Source organism: Stenella coeruleoalba, assembly GCF_951394435.1.
Source record: "Stenella coeruleoalba genome assembly, chromosome: 15".
Classification (NCBI taxonomy): domain Eukaryota; kingdom Metazoa; phylum Chordata; class Mammalia; order Artiodactyla; family Delphinidae; genus Stenella; species Stenella coeruleoalba.
This window is the reverse complement of record NC_137161.1, coordinates 5,265,419-5,274,454: the sequence shown is the minus strand read 5'-3', so window position 1 is coordinate 5,274,454 and position 9,036 is coordinate 5,265,419. Positions and strand designations below refer to the sequence as shown.

The 9,036-nt window shown below is 48.6% G+C and overlaps 1 pseudogene across 1 annotated transcript; it reads left to right on the top strand.

Annotated features, from left to right (window-relative positions):
• The first annotated feature begins 7,251 nt into the window (after positions 1–7,251).
• On the top strand, positions 7,252–8,648 carry LOC307198014 (ester hydrolase C11orf54-like; annotated as a pseudogene). The gene is made up of 2 exons: positions 7,252–7,816; positions 8,598–8,648. The product of its transcript is annotated as an ester hydrolase C11orf54-like (transcript).
• Positions 8,649–9,036: the final 388 nt, after the last annotated feature.

Below are 9,036 nucleotides of genomic sequence, written 5' to 3'. Positions count from 1 at the left end.
GCCACCAGCCGGTCTCACCAGTGGCATCTGGGAACGAGAGTGCTGGGCTGAGGCTCTGTTCCTAAACGTCTCCAAAGCCCCGGGCCTCTGGCTCCCGGAGGGGTGTGAGTTCTGTGCTTCTGGGAAAAGGCAGGGAGCGATGCCCCGCTGCTTGCTCTGGCCGCGGACTCTATGCTGGTCTTTGCGAGACCCGGTGGACAGGCACAGCTACTGTGGGGCTGGCTGACCCGATTCAAGTGATTCCATCAACTTCCGGCCCTTAAGCAGCTGCCCACCAGCCAACCATTACTACGTTCCCAGCCCCTGCGCCTTGCCTCCAGCTCAGTCTCACATCAGAACTGCCCCTTCTCCCGGGAACACGCCTCTGGATGGCCCACCCACCCACGCGGGAGGGAGGGGTGGGTCCGACCGCTTGCCCCAGCCCAGCCAGCCCCAAACGTCTCTTCCCTGGAGCCGGGCGGCCAAAGCAGCCTCAGGACTGGAGGGCACGGTCAGCCCCTGGCCGGAGAGGGTGGACGGCTCCTGGCGGCCCAATGGAGCAGAAACATGAGAAAATGAAGTGCATTGCACTAAACTTCAGGCAGGAAAAGCATTGACTCATCCCCCTGCCCCCAGCCAATTTTTTTTTTTCCCCCAAAAAGCAACCACTGAACTTTTTCTACTTTCAGTCCCCAAACGAATTCAATCATGTATTGGGTTTGGGTTTTATTGGGAGACGGACCCCAGTCGTGCTTTGTTTTCTCACTTAGGTTCTCAGTGATCTCATCAACCAAGTTGGGGTGTCCTCAGGGCTGGGACCTCGTGGGCCTCCTCTCTTTGCCCCAAGTCCCTCTCTGTTTCAGAAACAGTCAAAAGTAATCCTCCAGCATGAGCTCCCGGGAGGCTTGGGGCTAACAGGAGTTTGACTGGGTCTTGGCACCAACGCTGTGGATACTTCATTTTAAAATAATTAATTAATTAAGTATTTTTGGCTGCGTTGGGTCTTCGTTGCTGTGTGCAGGCTTTCCCTAGTTGCGGTGAGCTGGGGCTACTCTTCGTTGCGGTGCATGGGCTTCTCATTGCGGTGGCTTCTCTTGTTGCGGAGCACGGGCTCTAGGTGTGCGGGCTTCAGTAGTGTAGCACGCAGGCTCAGTAGTTGTGGCTTGCGGGCTCTAGAGCGCAGGCTCAGTAGTTGTGGCACATGGGCTTAGTTGTTCCGCGGCATGTGGGATCTTCCCGGACCAGGGATTGAACCCGCATCCTCTGCATTGGTAGGCAGATTCTTAACCACTGTGCCACCAGGGAAGTCCCGTGGCTGCTTCCTTTTAACATGGGAATGTTATAAAGTCAGTGGCAGCAGGACCCCCAAGCCCAGGTCCTCTGGAATGTCTTGCTGTAAATCAACACTGGTGTCTTTGGCCACACGTGTCCCTAGAGGATGTTCCAGAGCTTGACCCTGTGTGAGAGCCATTACCTTGAACACGGAACACAGGACGGTGTGCGGCAAGGGTGGAAATGGTTGACTGTCTGGGACTACAGAGGCCGCAGGCTAAAATATCACCAAAAAAGGCACCGAAGTGCCCGGAACCACCTCAGTAAAGGGTGCTGGGAGGGTCTGCAGGTTCCAGCACCCTGGGCAGAGGGGTGAACTCAGGCTCACCGCCCAGATGGGAGTGGTGCTGTGTGGTGTTTAGAACACAGAGTACTCTCCAGAACTCTTGCCTTAGGCTTCCACAGCTCTTGTAAGTTTATAAGAATAAATACAAACAGGCTAGCCGAAAGATAAAGAAATAAAATAAATGTTATGAAGTCATTTTGAAGGACGGAGGGGAAAAGCTGCAAAGGGACACGTCCATTCTTTATAAGACACTTTATGATCACCTCCTTTCTGAAATGTCTACCGGAAATACGTTATATGAGGATGCAAAGCTGTTTGTCCAAGTTATCACTGCAGCTGAAAAACATAGTATTTTTCCCACTTTTTTTTTTTTTTAACTCTCATCACTAAGAAAATTGAAGTAGAAAATCCAACAGACAATTATGCTTCGTGGAGTGGTGGCACGTCTGCGGGCTTCTCCGATGCTCACGGTGGCCTCTAATTAGATTCGGGGTTCTCTATATGTGGGGGCCTCAGTCTAACGCAATTTGAAAGCTAATCATGCTTAATTAGGTTGTACTATTAGGAAACAGCCAAGCAAACGGAAGAATTGTGAGTCATGCTTGGGAAACTTACAAAAGCAATATCACAAAACACACTGTTACTACCGGAGAGAAGCGCAAAAGTCACTCGCCTTCTGTTTGAACGACTGGATACGCAACCATGCTGGAGAGGCACTGGGGGTCGTCCCTTCTCTAGGGGGCCAAGTTCTCAAGGTGTACTGGCTACATCTGGCTGCCTCCTCTCAGAATGGAGGGGACTTCGTTTCAGGAAGTGATCTGGAGAAATTTCTTGCGCTTTGCTGCAAGATGTGAAACAGACACCTTTATGCCTCATTTTATTGGGGCACGTGGTTCAAAAGCAGCGGAAACCCGGGGTAGAGGGAGGCTGTCACTGTGCTGATACGTCCACGTGTCATGGTTTTTAAGGACCTGCAAGAAAGTAGCTGAAAGACATGTGCCTTGTAGACGGCACAAGTCCAAGCTCAAGGTTAATTCACCTCCGGACAGTTGGGAAAGCTCCGAGGCCTGGAGAGGAAACCTCTTGTGTTTCCAGCTCTCTGAATTTATATCACCAGGTTCATCTTCACAGAAGTGAAAAGAGGTTCTCAATTCCCCACCTGTTGATAAGAGCATAAGGATTCCAGTTCAGCCATTAGATCAATTTCTGACCAAGGATGCTGAAAGAGAGCTTCCACTCACCTCCTCTGTGCTTTTATTTTTCATTTTGGCAAAGTGAGTGTCAGAAAAATGAATGAACACATCACTCCTCATATATTGATTGCCAGGCACTGGGATTAAAATAATGAATAAGACATGTTCCTGTCTTCAAAGAGCAGGGATCCTTTAGAAAGCAGAACCTGAGGCAAGGATTAGGTGACTTCTGATGTACTGGGGAGGAGCAAGCCCAGGGCAGTGGAGGTGATGGAGAGGGAGGTGAGGTGGTGAGGGAGGATTTGATGGGCGGTGTTGCAGGGCACTGGCTGCCACACCCAAAGTGCTGAGGAGGGACAGAGTGGGCTGCCCGGCAGGTGTGTTCACCCAACACACGAACTTCCCTGGAAGGGCTTCAAGGAGGAACCGCATCTCCAAGAAGTCACGGGAGAGAGAAAGGAGAAGGCGTTCTGCCCGGCTCAGGGAATCCCCCCTAACACACTTCCTCCCCAGGCACCTCATCCAGCCCCTCTGGGCTGCTAGAAAAGCCAGGGTCCCCTCTGTGTGGCATCTCACGTATGGAAGTGGAGGTGTGGGGTGGTGTCATCCAAGAGGGAAGGAAGGGGCACCTGGGAGAATCTGAGAAGGGACACGAAGCTTGTGACCCAACACAGGGAGACAGACAAGTGAAGACACAGGTGCATGTGTCCGAGGGGTTGTGGAGAGGGGGCATCTCACAGTCTGCGAGGTTCAGACAGACCTTATTCCAGGAGGAAGGAACATGTATCCCGACACTGGAAAGATGAGTGGGATTTGGCCAGGGGAAGGATGGGGCAGGGACAGTGTTCCAGGCAGCAGGTCCAGGTAGGCAAAAGTAGGTAGGCTGGAAGGTGCAGGGGGAGACTGAAGCAGGAAGAAGGCTAGGATGAGCCTGGAGAAGTGGGGACCACGAGCCAGACCACGCCCGGCCTCGTCAGTGTGGGAGGGGCTTGGGTTTTACCCCCAGCAGTGGGGAGCTCCCCTCCAAGCAGCCGGGGCCCTGGCCCTTGGCTCTCAGCACCGGGAATCTGTTTCTCTTTTACGTTTCTGGCTTTGCTCTCCTTCCCTCTGGGCTGGGAGCTCAGGGGAATTTAGAGCAGCTGTCTCCAGACGCCAGGGGTGAGAAAGTCCAGTCTTCCCCATGCTAGCCTCATAACAAGTCACCGTCACACCTCGCCAGCCTTGGGGGACATCAGCACTGTGCCAAGAGCTGGCAGCCTCACTCGTCTGCTGGCCCAGGATCAGCAAAAATGAGGGCAGGGAAGCAGGTGTGGACAGGGCTGGAGGCGTGGGCGGCCGGCTCTGCTGTCCTGCCTGGTTGGCTAAGGAGGACCCATGATGTGAGGCCAGCTCAGCCTCTGGTGAGGGACCTGGGGATGTGGCTTTGGTGGGTCCTGTCGTCTCTCTCAGGTCCCCTCTGGAGTTAGCTGAGCACAGATCCACTTGGTTGCTATGGTTCAGAGATGCTCACCAGAATTTCCCTCCTCTCTTCCTGGGTATTGGATGAGGGATGGGCGTGTGACCCACCCTGGACCAATCAGAAGTCTGAGATCGAGGCTCTGAGATGTTGCACAAATGAAGCTCAGTCTCTGGGTGTGGTGGGCAGAATAATGGCCCCCAGAGAAGCCCAAGTCCTAATCTCTGGAACCTATGAATATGTCACCTTATGTAGCAAAAGGGACTTTGCGGACGTGATGAAGAATCTTAAGATGGGAAAATTAACCTGGATTGTCTGAATGGGCCCCATGTATTCATAGAGGTCCTTATAAGAGGGAGGCAGGAGGATGAGAGAGAGAGAATGTGAGGCCAGAAGCAGAGGTTGGAGTGATGACTTCGCTGCCTTTGAAGATAGAGGAAGCGGCCACAAGCCAAGGAATGCATCAGCCTCTAGAAACCGGAAAAGGCAAAGGAGCAGATTCTCCCCTAGAGCCTCGGGGAAGGAAGACAGCCCTGATACACCTGAATTTTGGTCCAGTAAGAACCACTGCAGAATTCGGACCTCCTGAACTCTACGAGAATACATCCATGCTGTTCTAAGCCACTCAGATTGCGGCAACTTGTTAGAGCAGCAAAGGGCACTGAACACGCCGGGCACATGGGTCCTTGCTGTCGGAGCGCCTTCATTTCAGAACAGTGTCACGCTCCCCTCGTCAGAGATGTGGGGCTTGACATCGCTTGTAGGAACCTGGGGGCGACGCCTTTGCGTTGCCCCTGGCTTGTGGGCTTCCCTGCAGCCAAGCGTCTACGCTACCTGATTCTCCCTCCGGATCGGCCTCCTGGAGCCGCAGAGTAATTGTGCTCCACTCCCCTCACTACGAAATAGCTGACGGCTGCTGTGGGACTAGCCTTGGGTTTCCTCGTCCGCAGTGGTTGAAGTTTCCCCGAGTTTGGAATCAGCCGTTACCCTGACGGCACTTTCGGTGGGCCGCTCTTTTCTGCTGTGTGACTGTGACCTGGCGGGTGGCCTTCCTCCCTCCTCCCCTCCCTCCTTTCTTCTCCCTGTGAACACACACAAAGTGCACCCTGATGAATTTTCACACGTGCACACACCTGTGTCATCACCACCCAGGTCACTCAGACCGTTTCCAGCACGTCTTCTGTTTAAGCCCCCAAAGGTAACCTCTGTCCTGACTTCTATCACTGGATCTGTGTTGCCTGTTTTTTTTTTGTTTTTTTTTTGCGGTACGCGGGCCTCTCACTGTTGTGGCCTCTCCCTTTGCGGAGCACAGGCTCCGGACGCGCAGGCCCAGCGGCCATGGCTCACGGGCCCAGCCACTCCGCGGCATGTGAGATCTTCCCAGACTGGGGCACGAACCCGCGTCCCCTGCATCGGCAGGCGGACTCTCAACCACTGTGCCACCAGGGAAGCCCTGTGTTGCCTGTCCTTGATCGTCACATAAAGTGAGTTGAGTTGGGAAAACTGACTCTTGTAAAATGTGCATCTGGTTTCTTCCGCTGGGAGATCCATCAGTGTCTTGTGGACCAGTAGCTCCTGCATCACTGCTGGGTAGTGTTCACTGTGTGGATGTATCACAGTTTGTCCATTCTCCTGTGGATGCACGTTTGGGTTCTTTCCAGATTTGGGCTACAATGAATAAAGCTGCTTCCAACATTCATGTGCAGGTCTTTGTCTGGACATTTGCCCTCTTTTCTGTTAGGGTGTTTCTAGGAATGGAATTGCTGGGTTGTAGGGTATATTTGGTCTGAATTCTTTTTTGATTACTCTCTTGCTGGTTGGATCTCACTGTCAAAAAATTGACTCCAGTTCTCTTTCCAAAACTCTCCCAAGGAGTTCTCCAGGCATGTGTGTCCTCTTGTGTGTGGAGCATCTAGCCACTGTGTTGATTTGAACATCTTGCCTACATGTAACGTTTCCAGGTCACATCCACGGCCCGTCTGGAATTTGTGGAAGTTGTTTTCTGGTGCAACGTGTTTCTGTGGAAAAGTCAGATCAGCTCAAATATTTCCCTCCTTTTCCCTGATCTGTTTTCCTGCTTCAATGTTTGAAGAAGTCTTTCTCTGTCTTTGGAATTCAATTGTTCAATTACAGCATATCTCGGTGTTGGGCATTTTAAAGAAAAGTTTCTTGGAACATATGAGTGTTTTAAGTATAAAGTTTCAGAGGTTTTTCTTCATTTCAGGGAAAGTTTCCTGCTTCATGTCTTTGAATACATTGTCACTGTTGGGCTTTGTAATCCAGGGACACCCCCAAACGCTTATATCGCGTCTCCTGTGACAGGCCTCCACCTCTGTTAGCTTCCCTCAGCTTTGATCTCTTTGCCCTTTTCATGTGTATTCATTTCATCTCATGCCTTTTCTCTCTGTTAATATTTGATTTCCAGCTGTATCTGTTGTGTTCTCTGTCATTTAAAATTTTATTTCTTAGTTATGTAAAAATTTTTTTAAAAAGTCTGTTCCCTTTGGTCAGTTTATATCTTAAATAGGATTTGAAAATCATTTTGTCTTCCAGCATTTGTTTTACTGAATGCATAATGTTTATTAAGTTTTTCTAGAGGGTGAAGCAACGGAGAGAAATTCTCTTCTGTTTCTGGAGACATATTTTCTTCTTGGTTGGGCTCTTTTTTTTTAATACATTTATTTATTTTTTATTTATTTATTTTTGGCTGCATTGGGTCTTCATTGCTGCACACGGACTGTCTCTAGTTGCAGTGAGCTGGAGTTACTTTTCGTTGTGATGTGCGAGCTTCTTATTGCAGTGGCTTCTTTCATTGTGGAGCACAGGCTCTAGGCGTGCAGGTTTCATTAGTTGTGGCACGTGGGCTCAGTAGTTATGACCCACGGGCTCTAGAGTGCAGGCTCAGTAGTTGTAGTGCACGGGCTTAGGTGCTCCGCGGCATGTGGGATCTTCCCGGACCAGGGCTTGAACCGTGTCCCCTGCATTGACAGGTGGATTCTTAACCACTGCGCCACCAGGGAAACCCTGGACTCTTTTTTAAAAATACCTCTTTTCAGCAGAAGGGGAGAGGCAGCACATCGAAAGGAGGGCCTCTGGAGTGTGGAGTTCCGGAGTTTGGAGTTCTGCAGAAGGGGCTAACGGATACCTTTGCTGATGTCCAGGTCTCTGTAGTGGATTGCCCTAATTTGACTAAGGAGCCATTTACCTTTCCCGTAAAAGGTATCTGTGGGAAAACTAGAATTGCAGAAGTAGGAGGTGTGCCTTACTTATTGCCTCTTATAAATAAAAAAAAATTATGATCTAAATAAAATCGCAGGAGAAATCCAGCTTCCTGGAGCTTTTGTTCTTGGAGCAGAAGCAGGCCCATTTCCGACTCTTGGATTCAATTCTGAGTTTATGCCAGTTGTTCACACGGAAAGTGAACACAAACCTCCTGTGAATGGACGTTACTTTGCTCATGTTAACTCTGCAGATGGAGGGTGCCTACTAGGGAAATACAGTGAGAAATATCACGATTTGGGGTTTGCATTACTGGCTAATCTTTTTGCCAGTGAAGGCCAACCTGGAAAGGTGATTTTGTTTTAAGAATGCAGTATTCTCCAAAAGTTCTCAGATAGCTAAAACTTTGAATGCTTACTGCAACTACTGTAGTTTTCTTCAGAAAATCCAAAGCTACCCAAGTCCCAAACCTCTTTAAATAACCCAGTTATAAAAGATTCAGAAAATACTACAGGCAGAGTGAGAGTCTCATTTAAAACTAAGGTTAAGAATAATACGTTGGGCTTCCCTGGTGGCTCAGTGGTTAAGAATCCGCCTGCCAATGCAGGGGGACATGGGTTTGAGTCCTGGTCTGGGAAGATCCCACATGCCGTGGAGCAACTAAACCCATGTGCCACAACTATTGAGGCCCACGCGCCTAGAGCCTGTGCTCCACAACAAGAGAAGCCACTGCAATGAGAAGCCCGCGCACTGCAACAAAGAGTAGCCCCTGCTCGCTGCAACTAGAGAAAGCCCACATGCAGCAATGAAGACCCAATGCAAACAAAAATTAAAATAAAAAAGATTTTTTATTAAATAAAATAAAAAAATTAAATAAAATTAAAGAAATTTTTTTAAAGTAAAATAAAAATTTTTTTAAATAAAAAAAATTAAATAAAAAAAATATTTAGTAAGCGATAGCATTTTTCCAAGGAACTAAAAGGTCATTGAGGTGAAAGCCAAAAGAAGAACTGGAAAACTTAACTTCATGACTTGTATAAGACAGACTCTTGAAAAACATTATGGAGATAAGCCTGTAGGAATGAGAGGTACTTTCGTGATTCAGAAAGGAAAAGTGAAGACTCACATTATGCCGGCAGAATTTTCTTCCTGCCCATTGAACTCTGATGCTCTATCACATTGATAAACCAATAGAGACCCATTCATTTAGGTGAGATTAAATCAACAGATACTCGTTTGACTGATTAACTCATTAATTGATACTAACATAAAGCCTAATAGAAATGATCTCACTACTTAAGCTCTATTTTTTTTGGCCTTTGAAATGAAAGGTATGTCGACACTGTGCTCTGTATTACTTCACAGATCTATCTGAAAGGGATTATTGGGAACAAAGACACATGATGGAGATGTTTTTCATTCTTTTTATTCTAAAAATAAATCTTATGTTTATAATTAAATATAAACACGATTAAGAATCAAGTGATTATTAATAAACCTACCTAAGGAGACAAAAGACCTGTATGCAGAAAACTATAAGACACTGATGAAAGAAATTAAAGGCGATACAA